This window comes from Oncorhynchus kisutch, linkage group LG22 (genome assembly GCF_002021735.2).
Source record: "Oncorhynchus kisutch isolate 150728-3 linkage group LG22, Okis_V2, whole genome shotgun sequence".
In the NCBI taxonomy this organism is placed as follows: domain Eukaryota; kingdom Metazoa; phylum Chordata; class Actinopteri; order Salmoniformes; family Salmonidae; genus Oncorhynchus; species Oncorhynchus kisutch.
The window spans coordinates 28921634-28935906 of record NC_034195.2 but is presented as its reverse complement, the minus strand read 5'-3'; the positions used below and the strand labels follow the sequence as shown (position 1 = coordinate 28935906).

Sequence of the window (14273 nt, the reverse complement as noted above, 5' to 3'; positions counted from 1 at the left end):
CATCCCTGAGCAGTTTCCTTCCTGTCCTGCAGCTCAGTTCAGAACGACAACTGCATCTTTGATGTGTCTAGGTTATTTAATTCATCATCCACAGCAGAATTATTAACTTGACCATGCTTAACGAGATATTCAATGTCTGATTTGTTATTGTTACCAATATACAAACCCTACCCTTCTCCATGAGGCTTTCGAAAAGCTCCCTGGTTTTGTAGTTGAATCTGTGCTTGAAATTCAATAGTTGACTGAGAGACCTTACAGATGTTGTATGTATGGGGGACAGAGGAAGGGTTAGTCAGTAAAAAATATTTTTTATTTCACACAGAGTGAGTCCATGAGTCCACTTATTATGAGATTTGTTAAGCCAAATTTTACTCCTGAACTATTTTAGGCTTGCTTAAACAAAAGGGCTGAATACCTTATGCAACAACTATATTTCTGTTATTTTATTGGTATTATTCTGTAAAAAAAAAAACATTTCATTTTCTTTGCACTTTGACAATATGGAGTATATTGTGTAGACCCATGACACCAAATTAAAATTCTCTCTCTTTCAATCCCACATTGCAATGCAACAAAATGTGAAAAAAAATCAAAGGGGGGTGAATACCCACTGTTCATCCTTTTCAACAGCCATTAGAGAAGTCACAACACTTCCATCAGAGGATCTGTTGTGCCTCCTGGCTCACAGCACTCACGCAGCTGTTCTACATGCAGTCAGAGCAATTATCATCCCAAATGTGTTGCACAAGTACTGATGGGACAATCAGGAGATACAGCACTGTATGCTGGGGTGGGTATATGCTAAACCCAGGCCAGTCCTCCCTTCTCTCCCCTCTCACTCTACTATTGATTTGCCCTTGGTGCCAGGTTTTATGTGTGCTGAATGGGGACAGAGCCTGGCTAGCTAATTATGTGGACACCCAGTAATAAGATGCACATGCAGTCCTGACAGTGGGATGATATGCAGTCTTCTCCATGACACATACAGACAGGGGGCCTGCAGGATGACTCACATGGGGGCTGCTGTCTTCATTAGAGCCTAAAGGAGACCCTCATATGATCACAGTCACACCAGCCTGGCAGGCCATGACAGGCTCTCAAACCTCCTACACCATTTGAGCTTGAATGTCACATAATCGAGCATATGAAAGAAAAATACCAGAAAATACAAATGTTGGATGCTCTATGGATTTCCATTAGGAAAATAGTACAGAAAGGAATTCATTTAACTATACAATCCACTCTGAAATGTGCTACTTCAGAAATGTTATTGAGCCCACTGTCAGCGAGCTGTTTAAGATATCAAGCCGTGCTCGGTTTATGAGGGGTCAAAGCGTCTGTGAGACACAGGTGAGGAGCTGTACAATTCCTGGTTGCTGAAAGTAGGTCAGAGCAGTCCAAATGTTTGCTGCTCCCGCTCTAAATGTTTTCTATTGTTTGGAATTATCTCCCTGTATCCCTCTTTGTGCATTTACTACTGGAGCAATATGGACCCTGATACGCTAAGCTTGTTACAATCTGCAGGACTTTGTATCTCTAGTTAGTTTCTGTTTTGCTTTGGTTCTGACTGCATGTGGTAGATACGTTTTTATTTGATTGGAAAGGGCCTATTATTGTAAGTTCAAAAGTACACTGTGGATGTATGCCTTATAAATGACTAACACTTCAGGTTTGACAAATACACATCAGGTTGTACGAATACAAAGTTCTTTCATTAACATTTCATTCAGTTGTTTAATTTGTCATTGAATGGTCACTCAACCAATCAATAGTTATTGATCACCAGATGGAACCTGCATAGATAACATTAAAACATTTAAACGATTCTTTAGCAAAGCTCCCTTGAGACTAGGAGAACTATGAGGTAAAGGCCTTGCAAAGATAACATATTAAAAAACAGGTGAGACTAGAAACAAGCAGATTAGGCTACTTCAGAATGTGAGTGAACAAGGGTGCATGCCCCAGTGCTCTATTTGAATCTCTACTTGAAATCACCATCTTGGTTCAACCAGCTGGAAAATGTATTCAGATTGGAGTCTGCTTAAAAGAAATAGATTAAGATGGTCTGAATTCTTAAACTGCTGTAAACAATGGTGTGTGGGTGTCCCCTCTGGATGGCCATAGAGAAAGGTTGCACACATTCCAATAGCTTAGAGGCTTAGACAAATGCTCTGAGCGCTGGCTAGTGCAGGGTAGTGTGCTCAGCCCATCCATCCATCCATCACTGTGTAGGGCTGATAAAGGGCTCAGCCTCTGCTCCTACACACTGCCATCACTGACACACAGCCCCTATAGACACCCACATCTCCTTCTCCTCATCCATCCCCTCCCCCTCCACCCATGGTCTGTTACTGACAGATGCCTGCACTCCAGGGTTTCTCAGAGAGCAGGCTCCGAAAACCCTGACACACCCCTTGCCCATCACTCTCCCTCTTCCCAATGTCTTCTCTATGCTGAGCTCTGGTCAGCAGCACTGCACATCACCTTCACTCAATATCAATCACTGAGCCCAACACATCTCCTACTAATGCCGTGTCTCGGTGAATGTCTACACAGGAGCAGGAGTCTCTCTATGACAGAGTACTTGTGGTCAGCTCATAGCAAACCCTGCACACATTTCCACACAGCTTACTATATGAAGAACAGAGAAACGGCATACAACTCTATATGAATTATGCATAATATGATCTAGAACAGTGGTTCCCAACCTTTTTGGCTTCCTGTACCAACAACTGAATTTGTCTGCCAGGAGTACCCCTGAAGTACCCCCTCACGTGCATTCTACGAGTAGGCATATGGTCTCATGAGTCTTTTTGAGTACCCCCTGTGGATAGGACAAGTACCCCCAGGGGTCCTACTACCCCTGTCTGGGAACCACTGACCTAGAGGATAACATTGATTATTTATCAAGTCTGAGAGGAGCAAGAGGAGATGATGCATATGAAGCAGTCATACAAGTGGCCTCAGTAGGGTACCAGAAACAAGAGAAAAAAGCTGCAAGCAATAAATACATATATCCAAAACTGATGGCGATAACAGCCAACTGGGGGGTGACATTAATATTTGCCCTCTTTGATGTACTCCATATCTGCTCACTATTTGACTGTGATCATGACTTTCAGCCTACAGGCTTGTCGGTGGTCACCCTCTTCCATGCACCAGTTTGTATGTAAGCTGCTCTTATTTGCTATGGGAAGATTATGGGGTTATATCCTGCCTGTGGCCCTGTCCGGGGGTATCATTGGATGGGGCCACAGTGTCTCCTGACTCCTCCTGTCTCAGCCTCCAGTATTTATGCTACAGTAGTTTATGTGTAGGGGGCTAGGGTCAGTCTGTTATATCTGGAGTACTTCTCCTGTCTTATCCGGTGTCCTGTGTGAATTTAAGTATGCTCTCTCTAATTCTCTCTCTCGGAGGACTTGAGCCCAAGACCATGCCTCAGGACAACCTGACATGATGACTCCTTGCTGTCCCCAGTTCACCTGGCCGTACTGCCGCTCCAGTTTCAACTGTTCTGCCTGCGGCTATGGAACCCTGACCTGTTCACCGCACGTGCTACCTGTCCAGGACCTGCTGTTATCGACTCTCTAGAGACAGCAGGAGCGCTAGAGATACTCTCAATGATCGGCTATGAAAAGCCAACTGGCCTTTCTAGGGAGTTTTTCCTAGCCACCGTGCTTCTACACCTACATTGCTTGCTGTTTGGGGTTTTAGGCTGGGTTTCTGTACAGCACTTTGAGATATCAGCTGATGTAAGAAGGGCTATATCAATCAATTTGATTTGATGATTATAAATGGATATTTCAATGCAGGGTTTGTACCAGTGTTGTGGAAGCTGCTCATAGTTTACCAAACTAACAATTCACACTAGAATAAGTTAAGCTACTCTAAAGCTACCAGTAAGAAAAATATTGTTTACTTTAAAAAGGTAGTACACTACATCCAAGCATCTCTGTGAAAAATTATCATATCTAAATCTGAAATGTCATAGACAAAAAAATTGCAATAAAAGATGTTCTGAGGTCAGGTGTAACAGAATGTGTAATTTAGCCTATTAAAGACTAACTATGTTTCAAATGAAAATTAGGCAGGTTTGATGCCAAAAATAAAAGGACATACTTGCTGACTCCACCCATATTTTTCTAATCTTTTTGTAAAAAAGTAGTGTGTAGTTCCAATAGTTAGATACACCGCAAAACAGTAATTAAATGCTTAAAACGGTACCAATATTTGAATTTAGTTCAACTACCACCAAGCTACTGCAAAATGTAGTTAAACTACTAGTTGAACTACATGTAGTTCAATACTCCCCAACACAGGCTTGTACTGTAGTAAACCTTCATCTGAGCATTCATGTAGCACATCTGCATACTGCAGAAATGTCATAATGATCATTACAGAGGTAATAATAAATATCATAGGTCTCCCAGTTCAAACTGAATGCAGAAGTTGCCTTAATATGTAGACTGTGCTGCTCTACCTTTGTAGTCAGGCTGTGCTCTGTGTGATAAGAGCCGTCCTCTGGGCTGCAGACGGGAGAAAATGCTCGCCTAACATTTTGAGATGGAATTGTAAACCATGTTACAGTGAAAAGATTGGCAAAATAATATCAGACAGGCAATCAGGTTCACAAAATCTGTTTTACAGAGATATGTAAATCAAGAGCTACTGATCCTGGGGCAGCAGATGCTGACTTGCATTGAAGCCTGTGGTTGCTCAAGTTCCTCTTCTTCTCTCTTAGCCTTGAAATTAGTGGGGGATGATACTAAGAACCAGCCAAAGCCCCCTGTCTGTATCTACCAGACAGACCTTTTTTTTATGGAGTGTCACTTGCAGTGACCTCAAGTTGGAGTGATCGATAGTATGCTACTTATTCTTAAAGAGTCACCAATGCATTGGAATCCCAATCATTCCAGCCATGTCATCAATCCTTTAGAACAGATATGTAGGGTACATTCCACTCAGTGGAACCCAATAAACCTAGACACTAACACATATCATGTTTTGTTGTGGTATTGTTTCTATTATTTTGTTGTTGTTGTTGTATTGTTTGTATATCGTTGTATTTAGAATGTGTGTGACTGTCCTTGTCTTAGTGTTTAAGTGTCTTAGTATTTTGTTACTTGTCAAGTTGTGTGTTTTCTGTGGACCCCAGGAAGAATAGCTGCTGCCTCTGCAAAAGCTAATGGGGACCCCAAAAGGGGGCAGCCTGGTTGGCAATCTGGAGGAGACGCGGTCTTGACACTCAGTGTCAACCTGATAGCCACGGAACACTAAAGTGGAACACTAAAGTGGAACACAGCTCCTACTGTAACATTTGTTTAAAGCTGCAATATGTATATTTTCAGGCAATCTGACCAAATGCACATAGAAATGTGAGTTATAGATTTGTCATTCTCATTGAAAGCGAGTCTAAAAAGTGGTAGATCTGTTCTATGTGCGCTATTTCTATGCTTCCTGTTTTTCAGTTGAGTTTTTGTGTCTTTTAGACCAGCTTCAAACAGCTGAAAATGTTTGTTTATTGAGATATTTCACAGTGTTTAAGATGGTACAATGATTCTCTCCGCTTTTGTTTTGTCACAAACTGAAATTAGGTGAACTATTAGGATTTTAGCAACCTGGAAACGGCAGAGCGATTTTTGCATATTGCAACTTTAATACTAAAATGTATAATTTTAGGACTAATTGAATATTACAAAATGTACCTCTTCACATTGGAGGGCTTGTTCTTTTAAGTTTTCCCCTGAATCTGTTTTCTTCATATTTCTTAGTAAAAAGTTGTGCTGGGCAAGATGAGTTAAAGTAAGGCTGACTGACTGCCCGCTCTATTTAACCAGACAATCATAATAAGGGGATTGACAGCCTATCAGATAACACTGTTCAGTGCAGCTGATTGCATGTACATACAGGCAGATCTCTTTTATAGCATGGTGCGCATAACTAGCACTCTGAAGTAGTAGAGTGCAAATGGAACTTAATGACTAAGAAAAAGGGTAAAAATGTAATTGCTCCTTTTCAATACATGCATAAAATGCATAAGTTGATAACCTTTATATCAGATTTGTGCTAGTGGGAGTTAGCTTTCAATTTGCTTTCACTGGCTCTGCAGAGGATTGTTGGTTAATGTAGTACGGAGTGAAGTGAACTCCAAAAGGACCCTTGAAGTTCCTGTGGCCTTTGTTTGCAGTGAAGGGCCCAGCCGTAGAGTGCAGTGGATGATGCGTGTGAGATCCAATCAGAGTCCTGACACGTCCACACAGCTCAGCTCTGTGCAGGGCCCTGCGGCTGCAGGCATGGAGGTGGGAGCTGATGTCATGGAGAGATGGCAGTGAAATGATCTGTTGCAGGAAAGCTGAGCCTCTTCAATACCATATTAGAGCCCACATAGAATTTCCTCAGACATCTTCACCTACTTTCACAACATAGGGGTCAGGGCTTGTCATACCACAGGTTAAGCCCTCTGATGCAATCTCCTTTCCAGACATGAGCAGAGCAAGATGGATGTTGCTTTAGTGAGTCTAGAATTATGAAGACGGAATGTGTGTAGCCATGAATTTCCAATATACACAAAATAAAGATGATGCAGAACTGGAACAATGATAACCTATTTTATTATCTGAGACATTTTGTAGGTTAATCTATGAGGTAGACTAAATGCAGCTGGGTAGACTAGACCACTATCAGGTCGTAAAGAGCTTGCTTGACCTTAGAGCTGAGACTGAACAAACCAAAGGTTTTCTTTTTTGCCTGGATCCAGAGTCAACTGATTAGAGGGAACAGCAGGAAGACAGTCATTTGAAGAAGACATAATTCAGACAATGAGCATAAAGTATCTTTCAGGAGCCATATAAGGTCATCTCCCAAAATACCCTGCAACTCAAGGGTGAACTGTAACTTGAAAAACAAGGCTCTGTTGCTTTGTTGTTCAGTACAAAATCAAACACACAGCGTAGCTCTTTCTTTTGGGCAACCCCATCGCAATAAATAGTACAGCAGCCTCCAAATAAACACAAGAAGGTCCCTTTTCCTAATTTATTAATTCAGGAGCATGAGGAGCAGTCTTTTACAGACTAAAGCAGAGCTGTGTAGGACAGCATGAAAATATCTTTATGACCTGAACCAATTAACCAGCAGCCCTCTCTCTGTTCCTCTGTCCCACCGACCATGCTAGCGCCAGTGGGGAAAATGAGCATCAATGCATCAAAAGCGTTAGTTCCTTCCTGTGAGCTGCTACCTGCATGCTAAGCAGCTCCATTCCCCCAGATGTCTGAAAGCCTTGCTGGACCCCAGGCAGCATCAGCAGCAAATCTGTATATGTCTCCCTCCCAGGCTGCCCAGACCTGTGTAGTCAGGCAGACAGTTGAGTGGACAGGTGCCAGGGTGGAGAGAGGAAAGGACAGTTACCTGAACCCTGCGGTCACTCACACCACGAGAAAGCACCGGGATAAGACGTTAGCATCTTTCAAAAGGCCACCCGGATGTCTTGCCCTGGCTCTTCATATATCACATATTCGATCCAATACCATTAATTATTCAGACTGAACTGTGTCTACTGTGTCTCTCACCTCAAACACCTGCAATGCTTGCCTACCTGGATTACAGTGTTTCCATAAGAGTCTTTTAGACTGCCACGGTCTACTATCAGTCATGCAGTTCACCTCACTCCTCATATTCCATATCTGTAGTGCTAAGTACAGACTGTGCAGTGTAGATAAAAAGAACAGTACAGTATGCTATCATGTTGTTAAACGATCACGCTGTAAAAGGAGTTTGTAAAACAGTTTGGTAGGCCTATATTATATGAGGTGCTGCTCTGTGCAAAGTTTTGCTAAGTGGGTCATGACATGAGCTGTCATGTGCTAACCTAACACAAGGCTAACTACAGTGAGGGCTCATTGGCATTAGCATAAGAAAGGCATAGCTGGCAGAGCCTTTGACTTTTGGCGAGGGGTTGTAAAATGTTACAGCTCTGGTGTGCGTCATGCTCATACAGCGAGACGCGAAGGGAGGCGGAGAGCAGCGCAGGTCTTCTTTCATGACTGCACACAGCCATGGAGAAGTGAACTAGGGGGATAACGCCAGCATACTACCCTCACTCACTCCTTCGTTTGTGGATTCCAGCTACGCACGCAATGACTAAATACCAGCATCTCTCCTCCCTGTTCTCCTCTGTGCACGCCTCCCACTCCTAACTATCAGCAGGGATTCCTGACTAGATGACACGTGACCGACATTCTCCATTCGACACTTGGTAGATGAGGACAGAATCATCCAACAACACAGTAATGAGCATGTGACTTCTCAGCTAGGCATAGGCTAAATGTTCAGTTGGCCTTCACATAATTGGATAATTGATAAAGAACATATTATCCCCAAAAAATTGCTTATAGTAGAAAAGCAATTAAAAGCCTAATTTGATCAGTGGTCTGCAGCTGGAATGTCTGGGAGGGTCAGCAGCGCCATTAGTTGCATAAAGGGCACAACCTGGAATGCTGGGAGGTCATGATGGGGAGGGATGATTCTAATCATCACATACAGGAGCTCTCACACTGGCGTCAGAGAGGGGCATACCAACACAAGTGACAAACACTTCATGTAGACACGTTTGGAGTACGCAGGTCACACATTTAGCTCCCCTCCAGGTCGAGCATTAGTTAGAGAGGTACAGAAACTCACATTCCCCAGCTCACCACGGTTTAAAATACAACAGTATAATGCTTGAAACATGGACATGCAAGAAGAACCGGTGTGAACCCGAGGGTGACGGACAGTGTGCCCTGAAGACAATTTTGCCATTCTCACATGGACACATGAGAAACGCTGACCCACGTGGAAACATATTCCAAATGTCTTCTCAAAACTATTCCACGGGCCTGTGTAAAGTTACAGTTAAAATAAGGTGGAAGCCTGAGGCACTTCATAGTACACATGTGACCTTAAGGGGTTATTAAGAGACAGATCTGAGGCTCTCTAAGACAGCCATGCAAACACAGGGTTCTGCCTAGGATCCATGTCCACAGCCATTTCCCACATCTTGCCACAGTGACTGGACTGCTCTGGACTGGGACAACACTCGAGACTGCAAGCTGAGCTCCCTGAATGCCTGTTTGCAGAGTTCCCATCAGTAAGCACACAGCAATAGCACTCCCTGAAGGCCCATGTTTAACCTTCAGGTTACAAGTGGCTGGCCACTCCACATCCCCCTCTTCCTGCTATTAACCCATCTCTCACTCATGCAATCCATCCACCAAAACCACAGCACAACTGAACCGCTCTCTCACATTAAGACCCTTATTATAGCACCGCAGTCCCAGCTAGGGTTGAAGTAGCAGTCAGTCACCATAATAGGTAGGCAGGTAGCCTAGCAGTTAAGAGTGCTAGGCCAGTAACCGAAAGGTCTTTGGTTCGAATCCCGAAGCCGACTAGGTGAAACATTTGTCGATGTGCCCTTGAGCAAGGCACTTAACCCTAACTGCTCCTGTAAGTCGCTCTGAATAAGAATGACGGCTCAAATGTAATAATGGTGGATAGGTCCTCGGAGAGACAGTGTTTCAGATCACTCACATTACTTAATATGGTTCCTCAATAAGCTGATGGGTTGAGTGAGGATTGAAGTTTATTTACATTCCTCATTTTTACTGCCAGAATGAATTGCATGATCCATTTCACACACACATGTACAAGCAAGTGCGTAGACACGCACACAAAAACACTGACAGGTACTGAGTCACTGTGCCTAAGCCAACAGATGAAGAGGAATCAGACTAATGCTGAGAAAAGACCCCTGGGATTATGATGAGTGTGATTGGAAGCATGTGCTAGAGCGGGGCCCAGGGAGAGTTGTGCTAGAGCGGGGCCAGGAAGAGTTGTGCTAGAGCGGGGCCAGGGAGAGTTGTGCTAGAGCGGGGCCAGAGAGAGTTGTGTTAGAGCGGGGCCAGGGTGAGTTGTGTTAGAGCGGGGCCAGGGTGAGTTGTGCTAGAGCGGGGCCAGAGAGAGTTGTGCTAGAGCGGGGCCAGAGAGAGTTGTGCTAGAGCGGGGCCAGAGGGAGTTGTGCTAGAGCGGGGCCAGAGGGAGTTGTGCTAGAGCGGGGCCATAGAGAGTTGTGCTAGAGCGGGGCCAGAGAGAGTTGTGCTAGAGCGGGGCCAGAGAGAGTTGTGCTAGAGCGGGGCCAGAGAGAGTTGTGCTAGAGCGGGGCCAGAGAGAGTTGTGCTAGAGCGGGGCCAGGGTGAGTTGTGCTAGAGCGGGGCCAGAAAGAGTTGTGCTAGAGCGGGGCCAGAGAGAGTTGTGCTAGAGCGGGGCCAGGGGGAGTTGTGCTAGAGCGGGGCCAGGGAGAGTTGTGCTAGAGCGGGGCCAGAGAGAGTTGTGCTAGAGCGGGGCCAGAGAGAGTTGTGCTAGAGCGGGGCCAGGGAGTGTTGTGCTAGAGCGGGGCCAAAGAGAGTTGTGCTAGAGCGGGGCCAGAGAGAGTTGTGCTAGAGCGGGGCCAGAGAGAGTTGTGCTAGAGCGGGGCCAGAGAGAGTTGTGCTAGAGCGGGGCCAGAGAGAGTTGTGCTAGAGCGGGGCCAGAGAGAGTTGTGCTAGAGCGGGGCCAGGGAGTGTTGTGCTAGAGCGGGGCCAAAGAGAGTTGTGCTAGAGCGGGGCCAGAGAGAGTTGTGCTAGAGCGGGGCCAGAGAGAGTTGTGCTAGAGCGGGGCCAGAGAGAGTTGTGCTAGAGCGGGGCCAGAGAGAGTTGTGCTAGAGCGGGGCCAGAGAGAGTTGTGCTAGAGCGGGGCCAGAGAGAGTTGTGCTAGAGCGGGGCCAGAGAGAGTTGTGCTGTGCAAAGACACTACAGTGTGATGCATTATTTTCTCTGAGCGCAATCACTAATCTGTAACAGGTTGTCCATTGCGATCACATTGTGAAGCTTCAGTGCACAGAAGCACTGTTTTTCTTTCTTTGCTTTGTGCCCCTCTCAGCTGCTGGAACAGCAAATCAAGAAAGCCCTTCCACTGTGCAGAGGGAGAGCTGGCTATTCTGGATGTAGTGGTTGTAGCTAAAAACAGCCATGAAATAATATTGACTTTAGGCCTTACATGATCAATTAACGTTATTGTCCAAGCACAATATCCAAACTAGATATTTAATCTTTACTTTTGGCATTGAGAATACCACTATATAAACCTACTGTTCATATCTAAGGGTATAGACTCCATCCATTAACAGTATATAGAATATGTACCCCAATGAGATGTCCATCTCCCAATGGGATGCTAGAAGTGAGTAGCTAGAGTGTGGATTTGAGATATTGATATAACAGGCACCGTCCTTTACCAACAAGCCAAACACTTTGTGACAGAGTCATACAGGCAGCTCATTGTCAAGGCTTCTGTACCCAGTATGCTGTTGCCAGCTGTTGTCTTTACGGATCAGACCAAAAGAAAACACAGAGACAAGGTCATCAGCACAGGCAGGCTTTTCTTCTCCAAATGTGCATCAGGTAACAGAATTCACTCTGTTTGAAGAGTATATTAATTGATCTGTCCCCTCATTCTGATAGGAACTCCCTTTGACTGTTTGTTGTAAAAAGATAGAATATCTCTACTGTAGTTCTACAGTTGCTGTTTTTGTTTTGTCTCCTATAGCACGTCCATGTTTGCGATGGCTATCACATGTCCAGCTGTCGAGTCACATAACTGGACTACACCCTCATGCTAAAATGAACTGGCCTTTGAGAGATACATTCCATAGTGGTTCATATTGCACTCCAGTGATACTGTATCGAGGCTATGTAGTGCCGAATAGGTTGATGTTGACACCCTATCGTACCAACTGACCAGTGTGCACTAGTAACATAAAGCCTCCCTCTCCAAAGAAAGGCACACAGTGTAACAAAGGCTGGCTTGTTAATCATCTTCATAGAATAGATTCAGTTTCAATTTCTGTAATAATGAACACACCTAACACATTGGCATTATGTCACGACTGTGCTGCCAGCAGAGTGAGGGTGGGAGGTTTGAGTTTCACACAGTAAAACCTGCAGCCTCTGGTCTGAAGATGCCCTGTAAGACCCACAGCAAAAAAAGAACTGACTGGCATCACATCACAACCCCAACCACCACAACAGTCCTGCTGCACTACTAAGGGAGGCATAATCATGCCAACACACTCTTAAATGAGATCTGATGTCGTTTTTTATGTTTGTTCTTTCCCTTCATTTACAAAGCCAACTATACCACATGCCACAGAGTTCACAGGAAGTTCCCGTGCTGGGAGAGGATGTGAGTGCACTGCCTGCCACATTCGCTCACTCCTATCTGTAGAGAGAGGCCCCATTCCCCGTCACACGCTCTCTGTGCTGGAGAGACTGAGCCGCCAGCTCCACTAGAACAACCACTGCCTTACTATGGATGCTCACGCACAGTCTAATAGGCCTTTAAATGTGAACTCACCCAGGTAAATAGCTGTACATATATATATATATATACACACACACACACACACACACACACACACATTACAGTATACTCATTACTCATTTTAAAAATAGTTCAACACCAACAACTCTTTAGGCAAGAGGACCTAGAATAAACACACCCAAGCCTATAGCTACCCACTACGAATATGAATACGAAGAAGAGGAAGAAGAAGAAGCAGCTCTGCCCTGCTATCACCTTATTGTTTTTTTTTTAAATACGGGATACGCTGTCTCATGTCAACAGCACACACCCACTTTAGCCCTGTGTACATGGAGAGAGAGAGAGATCAAATAGCCCATAATGCAGAGAGAGGCAGGAGAATGACAGCAGTGTCCATTTCACAAGGTAACCAAAACCCCAGGAGACACATCAATGATTAACTGAGGCAACGCTCTGCACTCTTAATGAATACAGGGCTGCCTCTGTTGTAGTGGGTTGTACTTACTCTCTTTCCTGCACAGCTCTGTACCAAAATGATCTTCAGATTAAGAAAAGGCTCCTTTTAGGGTGACTCAGAGAGAAATGCCCGTCGGGGAATGGGTAATAGAACAGCCAGTAGATTATCCATGTAGAGCAGTTAGAGTAGCAGTAGTTAAAGGGCTCCTGCTGCCTGCTCTGTGTCGGTCTGCTTTCTCTCTCTCTAACAGTCTGACACCCTGTCATAGTACAGCCTGCCTCTCCTCTGGCCACTCTCCACTATAGCCCCTCCCCTCCCACACTGCTGCCAGAGAGGGAGGGAGCAGGGGCTCTGATATACTGCTTCTACAGAAGTGGGAGAAGAAAGAGAGGACAGGATACACCCACAGAATGGTCTTCTCTTAGTTTGATTTCTGGTTCTATCTGATGTATGAACCAGGCTTAACTAGAATTACCACTCTAAACAATGGAACCACTAAGAAGTGGGTTGAAGAAGAAAAACCTAAGCCTGTTAAATTCAATCAAAAAGTCCCTTTGTATTTGACTTTCCTCATATACGTATCTGTGTATCTGCTCCTGAGTGGCGCACCGGTCTAAGGCACTGCATCTCAGTACTTAATGTGTCACTACAGACACCCTGGTTCAATTCCAGGCTGCATCACAACTGGGCATGATTGGGAGTCCCATAGGGCGGTGCACGATTGGCCCAGCATTGTCTGGGTTCTGCCGGTGTAGACCGTCATTGTTCTTAATTGACTTCCCTAGTTAAATAAATTAAAAATCCCAAAATTATTTGACTAAGCTTTATAGCTATATAGTGAGAAGTCCCCTGACAGTTAAACATTTCACACAAAAGTAGGCCTATTATTATAAAAGTCAGTGAATGACATTGGTGGGCTAAGGTTACATCCATAAAAAAAATACTGTTGATCATATCTCAAACATTCTGTGGGAAAACTAGGCTTACTTCTCTTGCCCAATTTGTTTAGAGTATCAGAGTATTAATTGGAAGAAGTGAACTGGTTAAGAGGAACCACTTGAGTGTGTTCTATATATTAATCGTAGGAAGCAGAGTATGAGGCTAGCAGTGACAGGATGGTGTCACGAAGTGCTTTTAAAATAATACACAACCCACTGCCAAGGACAAGCTTTCAGGGCATGACACTGAGTTCCACAGAACTGGTGACGCTAACAAGTCTCGGTGGGAATTTAATTTAGAACTAAGAGACCATTTCATCCGCTGAAAAGGGGCCACTGTCTTCTAGTGCAACCGCATACTGGCCATATTAAATAGACACAGCCTGGAGTTAGCTCTCAGTTGAATAGCATTAGTGAATGCTGTTATTCCTGCGTGAGTACCTCAGAGAATGCTGAAATGGAATTGAAAATTGACAAATCATATCACT

The 14273-nt window shown here is 44.5% G+C and overlaps 1 protein-coding gene across 2 annotated transcripts in view; it reads right to left on the bottom strand.

The window, feature by feature from the left end:
- LOC109867473 (semaphorin-4B) overlaps window positions 1–13085 on the bottom strand; it is an 86483-nt gene extending 73398 nt beyond the window's left edge. For both annotated transcript variants that reach the window (XM_031801627.1, XM_020456650.2), the window contains exon 1: window positions 12896–13085. The gene's annotated coding sequence lies outside the window, so the exon portion shown is untranslated. The remainder of the gene's footprint in view (window positions 1–12895) is intronic.
- Window positions 13086–14273: the final 1188 nt, after the last annotated feature.